Source organism: Palaemon carinicauda, chromosome 1, assembly GCF_036898095.1.
Source record: "Palaemon carinicauda isolate YSFRI2023 chromosome 1, ASM3689809v2, whole genome shotgun sequence".
In the NCBI taxonomy this organism is placed as follows: Eukaryota; Metazoa; Arthropoda; class Malacostraca; order Decapoda; family Palaemonidae; genus Palaemon; species Palaemon carinicauda.
Genome location: NC_090725.1, coordinates 22,656,710 through 22,670,261, shown reverse-complemented (window position 1 = coordinate 22,670,261; position 13,552 = coordinate 22,656,710). Strand labels below are relative to the sequence as shown.

Sequence of the window (13,552 nt, the reverse complement as noted above, 5' to 3'; positions counted from 1 at the left end):
TTAAAAAGGCGAATTGACCTGTGTATTGTCAGGCCTAATCGTAAGGCAAGGTTGTCCGTTATTTATGATGTTGTTTATCATTTATCAGGAAGTATTTTACAGAATGATTAAGAAGAGGTTGCTGAATTATGGTTTACAATTGCCAAATGATTGATTTGCATGTATTATTGCTAGGTTATGCAGACGACTCTGTTATAATCATTACTTGTGATATGGCACTAGAGGAATGTTTCAATGTTATCAGAGAGTATGAGAACGCTTCAGGTGCAGTTCTCAATAGAGGTAAAACTTCCATTTTTTTGGTCTTTGTAACTGGAAAGAGAGGGTAGCATGGGTAGATTATGGTTTAAAAGTATTGAAAAGTTGTTGTAAAATTTTAGGCATATATCATAGCAACGATTATCAACAGAGTCTAGATTTGAACTGGAATATATTAGAAAGTAACATAAATAAAATCATTGGGACCTTTCATAACCGAAAATTAACAATGTTTCAAAGAGCAATAATTATAAATTGTAAAATTCTTGCAAAATTGTGGTATACGGTACATGTATACCCAGCTCCAGTAGATTATGTAAAACGAATTCAGAAAAGTATTTTCAAATATTTGTGGAGCAGTAACTGTGAACCTGTTGCAAGGTGGCTGTGGAATTATTGATATCCAGTGTAAAGCAAGGTCAATCATGTTTAGCACATTTCTAAAATGTTTAAAAGATCGTTGTTTTGGTTACCAAATAATTGTTTATTATTGTAAAGTCAGAGCAACCTACCTTATAGAAAATGAATACCAACATCAGGATTGCACTATCTTTACTCCAAGTTTTTTATGAAGGTATGATAAATATATTACGAAGTGTTAATAAGATGACCTCTTATCCACAGATAAGAACGAAAGTGGTGTATGATCATTTAATGAAAAACAGTGAATATGTTCCAAATATTGAAAAATTGTATCCACTATTCAACTGGAAACTAATTTGGGAACATGTAAGTAATAAGTATATAGAAAAATAAAAGTAGAGAAATTTTGTTTAAGTATGTTCATGAAATTCTAAGTACAAATGATAGGCTAGTTATGATGAAAATAAAAGATGTTAAGGAATGCGGTTGTGGATACATAGAAACTAATATGCATTTGGTATATTTCTGTCCTTTGGTTAAGAATTTGTTGTCCTGGGTATTCGAATTGCTTAGAAAATGTTGTAAATTGAAAACTAATAACAGGTTAAGGATTAAAAAACTAGATTTTGAAGCTAATTCAAACAGAGATGAAAATACAGCAATGGTAATAATAGCAGATTTTATTTCAAGTATCTGGATGGCAAGACAATTGGGAATAAGTGCTGAACAGCAAATTATTAAGTGTATGAAGAATAAACTGTTAAATACATTTAATGTCAATATCATTGGATATAAGAATCATGTTAAAAATATTTTCACAAATCAGTATGTTTCTAACTTAAAAACATATTTAGAAAAATAATAAAGTAAAAATTTGATTTTATCATATATTAGATGTTATAATGTATATACAAAAATGTAAAATATAATTTGTTAAGGAAACACTTCTTTATAAAAGGGGAAAAAATGTATGTTAAGAAAATGTAATAGTATTTTCATAATAAAAGATAAAAAAAAATCGTCTATGAGGCTTCCACAACTTAGGCCTACACCTTGGTGGGGATACCTTGACTTGGTGAAAGGGTTTGTATATCGCCATGATCAGCAAAGTTGTACGATATACTAATCAGGGCCATCCATACTAGGTTGTTTGCTGTGGACGATCAGACAATAGTCTCCCACCATCACCAAAACGCAGTTGGCTAGCATGGTGATGAAAACTGGTCAAACCCGAGACATGAATAAAGACATATCTGAGGCCTTTGTCCTGCAGTGGACTAGAAACGGCGGCATTTGTCGTTATATAACAGCCTCGATGAGTGGGGATACCTTAAATCATTTCATTCAGTAGACCATAATATATATATATATATATATATATATATATATATATATATATATATATATATATATATATATATATATATATATATATATATATATATATGATCCATTGCCACAGTAACTGAATGCTATCAATCAATATTTTTCTACCTCGAACAAATAAAAATGTCATCCTTTAAGCACGTTAGCACACCTCACCGGTAAACTTATTTTTTAAAAGTATATCGAAAACGTTGGCCTAAACATAATATCTATATAATATATACCTATTATATACAGGTTATACATAAATAGTTTATGGATCAACTGAAGAGAAAGGTTTCAGGTGGTCCTTGACTAGTACTATGGTAGTGTGCATTTGATAACCATTATGAAATAGACTACTATAAGAACTGGATAATATTTGGCTGTTCTAGACTGTCTACAGGGGTGGGTTCATATCATGTATCTCTGGAATGAACGAATTGGAGAGAAAAAAAAGCAAGACGTCAAGACAACTTATCTGAAAAGACTACGTTTGACTGCAGTAGATTTGGGGGGGGGGGGATATGTGCTTCATACCTCCAAGCAAATCTAGTCACGTTAGGCGACCCTGGGATTACTACAGAAAACGATGAATCGTTCTATATAAAGAAATTGCGTAGCTGCATGAAAGATATCATGACTCCGAACTGCAACAATTCATGTGGCATGCCAGAGTTCCTAGTCTACCAACCAATTTCCTCCGTTGCCATTTCCTCCGTTCTCATTTTGTTTAGTGGCAGCAAGAGGAGCCTGTCTCTCATTCAGTTATATGGGATTTCTTATAAGAAATGACGAGGCACCTGCTCTGCAAAAGCCATCATTCCCGTGGGATGCATGGCAAATTGTCATTACCCTCACATGGAAACTGAAAAATTCCAGCCTGCTGAATGAGGAAAAACAGTACACTCGAAACTACCACTACCCTAGTACCACCTTATTAGCTTTTGCTATCTAAATTCTAACTAAATCATGATCTATTGTTCTTTTAAAGTAATTATACTTGCATAATATTAAACCTATTTGTTTTAACGTAAATTGCCAGAACCTTTCTCTAATGATAGAATCATAGAATTCCCTCTTTCACAGTTAAATAAAACAAAATACAATTACATTCTTTTACGGGTTGCCAACGCAAGAGCCCGTGTTTGCACAAGGCATGGCAATCTGTACACACACACAAACACACAGAGAGAGAGTTTCTAAAAAGGCTTTTGATAATATAAGTGAACACCCCTCGTAATAAGTTTATGCTATAGTTTAAACGGTACGTTTTATTAAATAACTGTCATTTTATAATTTGATAGTTTTGTAAATCTTTACTATCACGAGAATTGTTACAGATGGTTTCAAATTAATGGATCCAACTCATATGTCTACTGTAGGTTCTGCATCTTTCAAATATGCGGCCCCAAGACTATACATTAAGCTCCCACTACACATCCAAAAGACTGAAGATATTGAGGCTTTTAAGAAGAAACAAAAGACTTTTATTCTCTAAGCGTTTTGGTAATGTGGACTTAATAATATACGAGCAATATGCGGTGTGAAATGTTGAATGCCTTGGAATGCATAGGATAAAATTAATTATGAAAGGTCCTATTGAGAGTAGGGTTCTCCTGCTGTATAGGACCTGAAAAGTAGTCCATAAAGTACAGTAAGTAAAGAGCTTCAGTAAGGAGGCAGCTCTTCAGGTGGTCCTAGTTTATATATAAAATACCTATTATAATGTTACAGTTCTTAAAATATTTCGTTTTAATTCTTTATTACTTCTCTTGTACTTTATTTACTTACCTCACTAGGCTTTTTTTCTTTGTTGGAGCCCTTAGGCATATAGCATCCAGCTTCTCCAACTAGGATTGTAGCTTAGCTGGTAATGATAATAATAATATTAAAATGAGCCCAAAAGCCAATTGCAAAATGTGCAAAGTCCTAAACACATTATTACATTAAGATAATTTACAGTTTCAAGAAGTCAGTACAGTTTAACCTCCAAAATTGACACGCCAACACACCACCACCGCCAGAGTGCAACATCCCAGAAGCCACGCCCCCCCCCCCCCCCCCCCCCCCGGCTAGAGACTCGCGCCACATGCAACTTCCCGTGTCTTTTTTCCGGCCTTTTTTAGCTGGTGTTTCCCGCCAACACTAAAGCGGGGTTTACACGATCGAACAGTTCATCGAACCCGGTTGACGAGCCTGCTCGTCCAAGCGGTTCGAAGAGGTAGAGTCAGCCACAGGTTCAGGCTCAGGTTCAGGTCGAGGCTTCTCCTTTGCATAAGGTTTGTCAGTTGTGGACAATGAAGACTCGCCCACAGAAGTCAGGCGAGAACAGACTTTCTTCGAACCGTTCGACGAACGTGTTCGAAAACCGAATACCCCGTCCACACGTTCGAACATCACTTCAACTTGTCTGTCCAACCACGTTCGAGGTATTGTTCGACTGTGTAAACCGGCCTTAACACCAACCCCCTCCCCCAACTGCGGCTTCACCGAAAGCTCCCTCAATTTCCCCCCCCCCCCCGCCCCCCACCCCAAACCTCACACACGCTTTCCATCTAACATCCCATGGTTTCCCGGCAATTTGCTTACTGGTCACTCCTTCGTCTTCTCTTCCTTCCCCTGCTGTTTCGCCATCTTTAGGGTCCCATTATATTATTCTGTCCATCTACAGTAGACGCCCATCTAGGTTCCAATAATTGGAAATGATCAGTAACTATTCTCGTGTCTACACGATTCGTTGGCAGCACGATGTTAGCACGAAGTGTAGAAATTCTCTTAGATAAGTATTCTCGTGGCTACACGATCCGTTAGCTTGAGGGTCCACTCGGGCACACTATTTTACGTTATTTCCCTTCCTCTTGTTATTTTGACATTTTATAGCTTATATATGAAAGATTTATTTTAAAGTTAGTATTCCTAAACTTCCCGTAGTTTATTTCTTGATTTCCTTTCCTGACTGACCTACTTTCCCTGTTGGGGCCCTTGGTCTTATAGCATCCTGCTTTTCCAACTAGAAGTTGTAGCTTAGCAAATAATAATAATAACAATAATATGTAGCAATTGTCTTAAAGAAGTTTCGCACTGATAACTTGATGGGTTATTGTACATATTTTAAACCAAATTCCAGTGTTGACCAATTAGTAGGCCTAGATGAAGATCCTTTCTCTAGTTGGGACACCTTTTATCAGTCTTGCTCCTTTCAACTGTTTTGTAATTCCTAAAGTTATACTCTTGGTAGACGGAGTTACTGTTGTCAATCCTGGAGATAACAGTTTATCAGAGTTTTCGGATCACCTGAAGATTGGGGACCCCAACACTCGCTGGGGTCGCTTATCTTCAGGTGGAAAAAATTGGGGTCTTTTTTCTTCAGGTGAGGAATTTAAATTTAAGAATGGGACTAACAAGCTAACTAACCATTTTAGAAATTAATTATTATTAGTGTAACGACATGAGTGAGACTAACCAATAAAAGGGCTAACAAACATATATAAGGTAGCAAATAGATTTTTTTTAATTGACGGTATTTAAAAAAAAATCTTTTTTCTTTAATGGCTAAGAGACTAAACTGTCTTCTATACAAGTAATTATGTGTAAAAATTCCAATTTAAAGAGTATACTAAATTTAAAAGCAAAGTTTTTATTTGTAAGGACTCATTCTTTGCTAAATCTAAATTTCCACTACATAAGTGGATTCAGGACAATATTCTAAACATTTAAAAAAAAATATAGGATTGATATTTATGTATACAGTTTTTAGAGAAATCTGCATGAAGTATTTTGAGGCAAACCCTGATAAACTTGGTGGTAATGGCCTAATTGCGCAAATTGACGAGTCTTGCTTTGCACGCAAAAACAAATCTCACAGAGAAAGTGCACTAAATCGGCCAATATGAGTATTTGGAATGGTTGACTCTAGCATTAAGTGTTGAATATATGGTGATCGTTGAAACACGTGTTGCTGCAACTCTACATCCAATCATAGAAAAAAAAGATGAGTGGATAGCTTATTAAAAAATTGAATCACATCTAAGATTTCAGCAACAGACCGTAAATCACTCCCGTAACTTTATTGATATAGAAACAGACCATCGAAAGTTATTGGAACAAGCATAAATCAAGGATTAAGACAACGCGTGGATGCAAGAGATAATTTTTGAATTCATATTTACAGCAATATATGTGGTTTGAAAGGCATGTTAATGGCAGGTTCGATTTTTTTTGTACTGAAATTGCAAGCTAATGCGCTTTTAATTGAATATGAATTGTTTGTAAAAATTTGTTCTGTCTAACATATATTACGTAAAGTAGCTTTAATGAATATATATTTTATCCTTTTTTCTATAGTATTATAAGCCAAAATAGATCACCTGGAGGTGTCAATAAGCTGGGGTCGCTTATATTCAGGTGAAGAAAATCAGGGTCTCTCTTCTTCAGGTGAGTGTAGTTGGGGTCCTTTATCTTCAGGAGAACTATTTGGGGTCGCTTAGCTTCAGGTGATCCGAATTTTCTTTACACAATATTCATCAAGGTACTTCATTATAAAAGCAATGTTTCTTAGATGATAACAAGCAGTTTTTACTACATTATTAATTTGGGCATTGAAAGACAAGTTACAGCCAAAGAGATAAACTCAGATCACGAACTTTACCAGATATCGGTAGTTGTTATTTATGTTTATTTGAATATCGCCCAAGTTTCTTAGGCTGTTTTGCTTACCAACCATCATAAACTCAGTTTTATTTTTATTCAATTTTAGTTGTTTGATTATCATCCATTCATCAACACTGGTAAGAATTTGGTTTAGAGTTTCAGCATTGTCGTCTATATTTATGGAGAAGTAACACTGTGTATCGTCTGCAAATAGTTTGAACTTCAATCTATGCCTTTGTGGTACTTTCGATAGACCAATAGTTTATATTTACTATGATAGAATCGGTCTATAATTTATCTTTGATTCTAGTTTGATAATTTAGTTAGCTAGGAATGAACGTAAATTCTTTTTTCATTTTATTCCGGGTCTTTAGACGTATTTTTTTTTTCATTGAACGTGGACTTGGCTGTTTGGCTCCTGTTCTTTAATTAGATTATTGATGACTGAGTATGTATAAGGACTTAGGAAAAGACTGCTCTATGAGAATGCTTGTGATGACCCGGCCTATATAAAACATTTAGGCCTACCCCTTCGAAAAAACGCCAGAAAACGACGAAAAATACCGAAAAAAAAAACGCCAGGAAACTAAGAAATAAAAAGCAAATGTCAGATAACGACGAAAAACACTGAATAAACCGTCAGAAAACGACCAAAAACATAGAAAAAAAAAACATCAGAAAGCGACCAAAACACCAAAAGAATAAAAAAAAAAAACGTCTGGTTGATGATGATGTAACTGCTCAGTGCTCAGTCGAGTTGACGAGAAGACAGTAGAGACTGAACTTTGGTTTGCCACAGAGTGGTTGCTCATGGCTATGCCGTGATAGACTGTACGACTTGTATGTGGACGACGGTATCCTAGTCTATAAACACAAATGCGGCCGTTTGTAGTACACCGCAGGACGAAGACCTCAGACATGTCCTTAATCATGTCTGGGGTTTGGCCAGTTTTCATCACCACGCTGGCTCACTGCGGATTAGTGATGGTGATATACTTTAGTCTGATCGCCCACAGCAAACCACCCTAGCATAGTTGTCCCTGACTAGTACAGCTTTGCTGATCACGCCGATACACAAACCATTTCACCACGTTAAGGTATCCTAACTAGGAAAGCGGTGTCCAAATGTATACACATATACAGAACATACATAGACCTACATTTGTTTGGTTTGTGTTGATTTTATTTTAAAGTTTTGTTAGTGGTTTGTCTTTTTGAGGATTGGTTATATCAATGTTATCTTTATTGATTTATTGAGTTTTTTATTATTATTATTATTATTATTAGAAGCTAAGCCTCAACCGTAGTGGGAAACGCTAGATGCTATAAGCCCAAGGGCTCCAATAGGGAAAATAGGTCAGTGAGGAAAGGAAAAAAGGAAAATGAAATATTCTAAGAAGAGTAACATTAAAATAAATATCTCCTATATAAACTATAAAAAACTTTTAACAAAACAAGAAGGGAAATTAGATAGAATAGTGTGCCCAAGTGTACCCTAAACCAAGAGAACTCTATAGAACTCAAGACATAGGAAGACCATGGTACAGAGGCTATGGTACTACCCAAGAATAGAGAACAATGGTTTGATTTTAGAGTGTCCTCCTAGAAGAGCTGCTTACCATAGCTAAAGAGTCTCTTCTACCCTTACCAAGAGGAAAGTAGCCACTGAAAAATTACAGTGCAATAACCCCTTGATTGAAGAAGAATTGTTTGGTAACTGTGTTGTCAGGTGTATGAGGACGAAAGAGAATATATACATAATAGCCGAGACTATTCGGTGTATGTGTAGGCAGAGAGAAGGATCCAATGTAGTACTGTCTGGCCAATCAAAGGATCCAATAACTCTCCAGCGGTAGTATGTCAACGGGTGGCTGGTGCCCTGGCCAATCTACTACCTACATGTTTGTCTGTTAGAGGTATTATCATCAAATTAGTATTACTAAACTCAAATATTAATCAATAAACATTTTATTGCACAAAAATATTCGTTAAATATTTCATTACTTCAAAATGTATTAATTAAACATTCTATTACGGCAAAAATATTCATTAAACAGTTTATTACAGAAAAAATATTATTCGTTAAGCAAGATGATAATAACAATAATGATAATGATAACAATAGTGATAAGAATTTTCCGCCAGTCGTTATTAATCACGTTAATAAAAATGTCTTTAATATTAAGTATTTCCCGCAAACAAGTGACCAAAAATTATATCTATTCCTGTTCGCATGAAGCGGTTAGTTAATGAGCAAATACAAGATCTATAGAATAGGCCTTTAGTAAATAGGCCTATAGATGTTTCGTTCCTCAGATATATCTAACAAACGAAAGACGAACGAAGACCGAACCGTAGGCCTATAGCGTGTAGTGCTCCATTACTTTCTATACAATAATGATTTACGTAAGAGACACTTTGCAGTGTGAATAGGCCTAAAATTATTTAGAGTATTTAAAGAAAGTAAACTTGTACCGCACAGTATTCTAGAAGGTTTATTCCAGCTGTGACCAAGTTGTGGAATGATCTTCCTAATCGGGTAGTTGAATCAGTAGAACTTCAAAAGTTCAAACTTACAGCAGGTGGTTTCTATGTTGAACAGGCTGACATGTGTCTTTTTATAGTTTATATGCGAAATATCTGTTTTGATGTTACTGTTTTTAAAATATTTTAGGGTAAATTTTTTTCTCATATCGTTTATTTCCTCGTTTTCCATCCTCACTCACTGGGTTATTTTTCTCTGTTGGAGCCCTTGGCCTTATATTATTATTATTATTATTATTATTATTAGCCAAGCTACAATCCTAGTTGGAAAAGCAAGACGCTATAAGCCCAAGGGCTCCAACAGGGAAAAATAGCCCAGTGAGGAAAGGAAACAAAGAAATATATAAGCGATATAAGTACTGAAAAATTGGAATAGAATATTTTATAAAACATTCACAATATTAAAGCAGATAATTCATATATAGCTAAAAAAAAAAAAAGACTTACGTCAGCCTGTTCAGTATAAAAACATTTCCCGCAAGTTTGAACTTTTGAAGTTCCAGTGATTCAACTACTCGATTAGGAAGATAATTCCACAACTTGGCCACAGCTGGAATAAAGCTTTTACTGTGTAGTATTGAGCCTTATGACGGAGAAGGCCTGACAATTAGAATTAACTGCATGCCTTGTATTCTAGAAGTTTTATTCCAGCTGTGACCAAGTTGTGGAATGATCTTCTTAATTGGGTAGTTGAATCAGTAGAACTTCAAAAGTTCAAACTTGCAGGAAACGTTTTTATGTTGAACAGGCTGACATATATGTATTTTTATAGTTTAAATATAACATATCTGTTTTGATGCTGTTACTGTTTTTAAAACATGTTAGTATTTTTTTTTTTCATATCGTTTATCGTTTTCATTATTTCCTATCCTCACGGGGCTATTTTCCCCTGTTGGAGTCCTTGGGCTTATATTATTATTATTATTATTATTATTACTTGCTAAGCTACAGCCCTAGTTGGAAAAGCAGGATGCTATAAGCCCAGGGGCTCCAAAAGGGAATATAACTCAACGAGGAAAGGAAAAAAGGAAAAATAGAATATTTTGAGATGAGTAACATTAAAATAAATATAGCATCTTGCTCTTCTTACCAGGGTCGTAGCTTGACTAATAATAATAATAATAATAATAATAATAATAATAATAATAATAATAATAATAATAATGAGGCACTTGCAAAACATTAGAGAAATGGTTCAGCTACACGTACTAAAGGATGTTGCCTATGTGAACCGTGTGTCATTTTGATGGGAGCTAATGAGCAAGTTTGAGATTCAAGATCAGACGAGCCACGCTATTCTATAAAGAAACAAGTCGGCACTAGTTTTCTTTTTTTTTTTTTTTTTTTTTTTTTTTGTAATTTTCCTGTAATGGTGACAAACCGCCAGTATACTTGTGTGTTGACACAGACACAAGCCAGAAAGTGGCCTTCAGCGTAAGCCAGTATTTTCTACAGGAGATGCATTACGTAGGAATTTTTTTATACATTTCAAAGGATTGAACGTAGAGAGAGAGAGAGAGAGAGAGAGAGAGAGAGAGAGAGAGAGAGAGAGAGAGAGAGAGAGAGCAATGTAAATTAATGTCGATGACCATGCTGTAAATATCTCACTCATTGTACTTTACAATATGTGGAGTTCACGTGGCTTGGCTCCCCCTAAACCTTAGTTTTAGATTCTTCTTCTTCTTCTTTCCCACCGTTATCCCAACATTAAGGTGTCGGTTGCTTGATGCGTCCTCTCCAATGCCTTATATCAAAGGCACCCTCTTCAACTAAACTTCTTTCTCTCTATATCATCCTTCATCTAAGGCAGTAGGTTGGCCAGGGCACCAGCCACCCGTTGAGATACTACCGTTAGAGAGTTGTGGGGTCTTTAGACTGGCTAGACCTGGGGTGGCCAACCTTTTGTTTACCATGCACCAATTTTTTTCACTTCTAATTCAGATGCGCCACACAAACTTTAACCCACTTTCAATCCCTTAAGTATGGTGATTTGGACATATTTGGCAGTTATACATATAATCATTTGACATACATACACACATATATATATATATATATATATATATATATATATATATATATATATATATATATATATATATATATGTGTGTGTGTGTGTGTGTGTGTGTGTGTAGAGAGAGAGAGAGAGAGAGAGAGAGAGAGAGAGAGAGAGAGAGATATGAACATAATTAGCAGTTTAAAAAAAAGTAATTCCACATGCAGGTAAAATAAACATAACTATGTTTAATGAGACTTTTGATTTTGCTTTGCTTTCACTAAATCTGTAATATCAGGAGTTAAATTATGATGAAGGTATTATATGTGTCTAAACTTTAATACATATATATATATATATATATATATATATATATATATATATAGAAATTGTGTATTTTGAATAATTAGAAGAAAAAAAATGCAGGACATAGCGAAAGGTCCCCTTAAATTTTTTCTTTCCCAAAAATCAGTATATATTATTATTAGTATTACTTTTTTAAGAGCAGGCATGTTTTTTCTTTTATTATCTGTGGGGTATAGTGCGCCATTTGTAATCGTGCAATGCGCCACTGTTGGCGCATGGCCATAGGTTGGCCACCCCTGGGCTAGACAGTACTACATTAGATCCTTCTCTCTGGTTACTGCTCGCTCTCCCTTTGCCTACACATACACCGAATATTCTGGGCGGGGGGCAGTTACTGAGGAGTGGTCTGTATTCGTGATAGGGAAATATTTTTGGAGAATATAAATTATGAATCAAATTCATGTATATTATGTAAATTAACAATCGAAAAAAAATGATATTGTTACCCCAAATTTAGCTTGTGTTCTTAATAGGCCCCACGTTTATTGAATTGTGCTACGACCTTTTTGTTTATTTACTAAGTGTATTAGCTCGAAGCAAATATACATATTTGCTTAACCATATTGATACATTAGGTCACTTACTTTACTTTAAGGGCTGTTTTCATGGTCGTATCACACAGAGGAACACTTAAGCCTGCAGGGCCTACAAGATCTGTTTGTCATATACATTATTAGGTATTTATCGTATCATACATCGTATTCCGTGTTTATTGTCATATCCACATATTATTGAAACTGGAAACGAAAACGTCTTCAGTTTCTTTTTGAAAGCCTTAATATCTTCAGTCTTTCGAATGTATAGTGAGAGCTTATTGTATAGTCATGGGACCGCTTATTTGAAAGCTGTAGAATCTACAGTAAAAGTTTAAAGGTTTAAATGCCGATTATGAATGGCAGAGGCTAGGGACAGTGGCATTGCCCTATTGAGCAGGACAATTCCCTAGAGGCTAACCATATGTACATATGATCAGCGCCCAAGTCCCCTCTCCACCTAGGCTAGGACCAAGGAGGGCCAGGCAATGGGTGTTGATGACTCACCAGATAGACCTATAGGCTCCCCCAAACCCCCTATCCTTAGCTCACAAAGATGGTGAGGTTGCAGCGACCAAACGAAATTGACAGGTATCTTGGTTCCAGTAACTCGAAACTATCTAACTATTCTCGTGTCAGCACAATATGTAGCAATTCTCTTAGATGTTTTGGACGTCCGATTCTGATAACTAGAGTCATTGCACAAAGACCTTAGTCTAGCTTAGATAGGTAGCCAGTGTAATTTAATAAGTATTGGAGTGATCCTTTCTTGAGGTGGGGCACCTTTTTATCAATCATGCAGCTATGTTTATTATGTTTTGTAATATCTTAAGTTGTCATTTGAGATCGTAACAGAGCGAGTTTCAATAGTCAATTCCGGAAATAACACAGGACTTATCATAGTCTCAGTTTGCCTTACTTCTGGAGTGACGTAATTATGACGTCATTATAACAAAACAGAAAATGATGAGTGGACTTGTCCATTGTAGTTATAATATAAACTGGAAAGAAATTATTTTCACACACCAAGGCCCGCTTGAACAGCCTCTTAGTGTCTGATGGAGGGCGAGAAGTAAACCCCTAAAAGTAATACCAGGGAAGTCGGACAATCGTTTAGCGGTTGTCCAAAGTTATTTCCGTTTGGTTTTGGAAAGAGATAGATTCGACCGGCGTTGTCCTTATTAGCCGAACTTACAACTAAAGGTAAAGTTTATTTGATTTTGAGATCCCTGAAGGTCCCTCACCCCAAATTTTCTCACCCAAGGATCTGTCACCCTGAGCGAGGATATTTAGGTGATAGTTTATATCAATAAAGCAATCATAAAATCAAAGTAGTTTATTAAAACGTACGGTAATACCCAAAATGTGAATATGGATATTGTGCAACGATATGCTCAAAATGTCGCATGAATTACTGCAGGTATGAGTAACAATTCTTGCAGCCACGCGTTGGCTTTATGTAGCATGATATAT

General features: G+C 35.6%; 1 long non-coding RNA gene across 1 annotated transcript in view; it reads left to right on the top strand.

Moving 5' to 3' along the window:
- The window catches only part of LOC137647266 (uncharacterized), a 75,701-nt gene that overhangs the window by 51,509 nt on the left and 10,640 nt on the right, over positions 1 to 13,552 (top strand). The window lies entirely within an intron of this gene.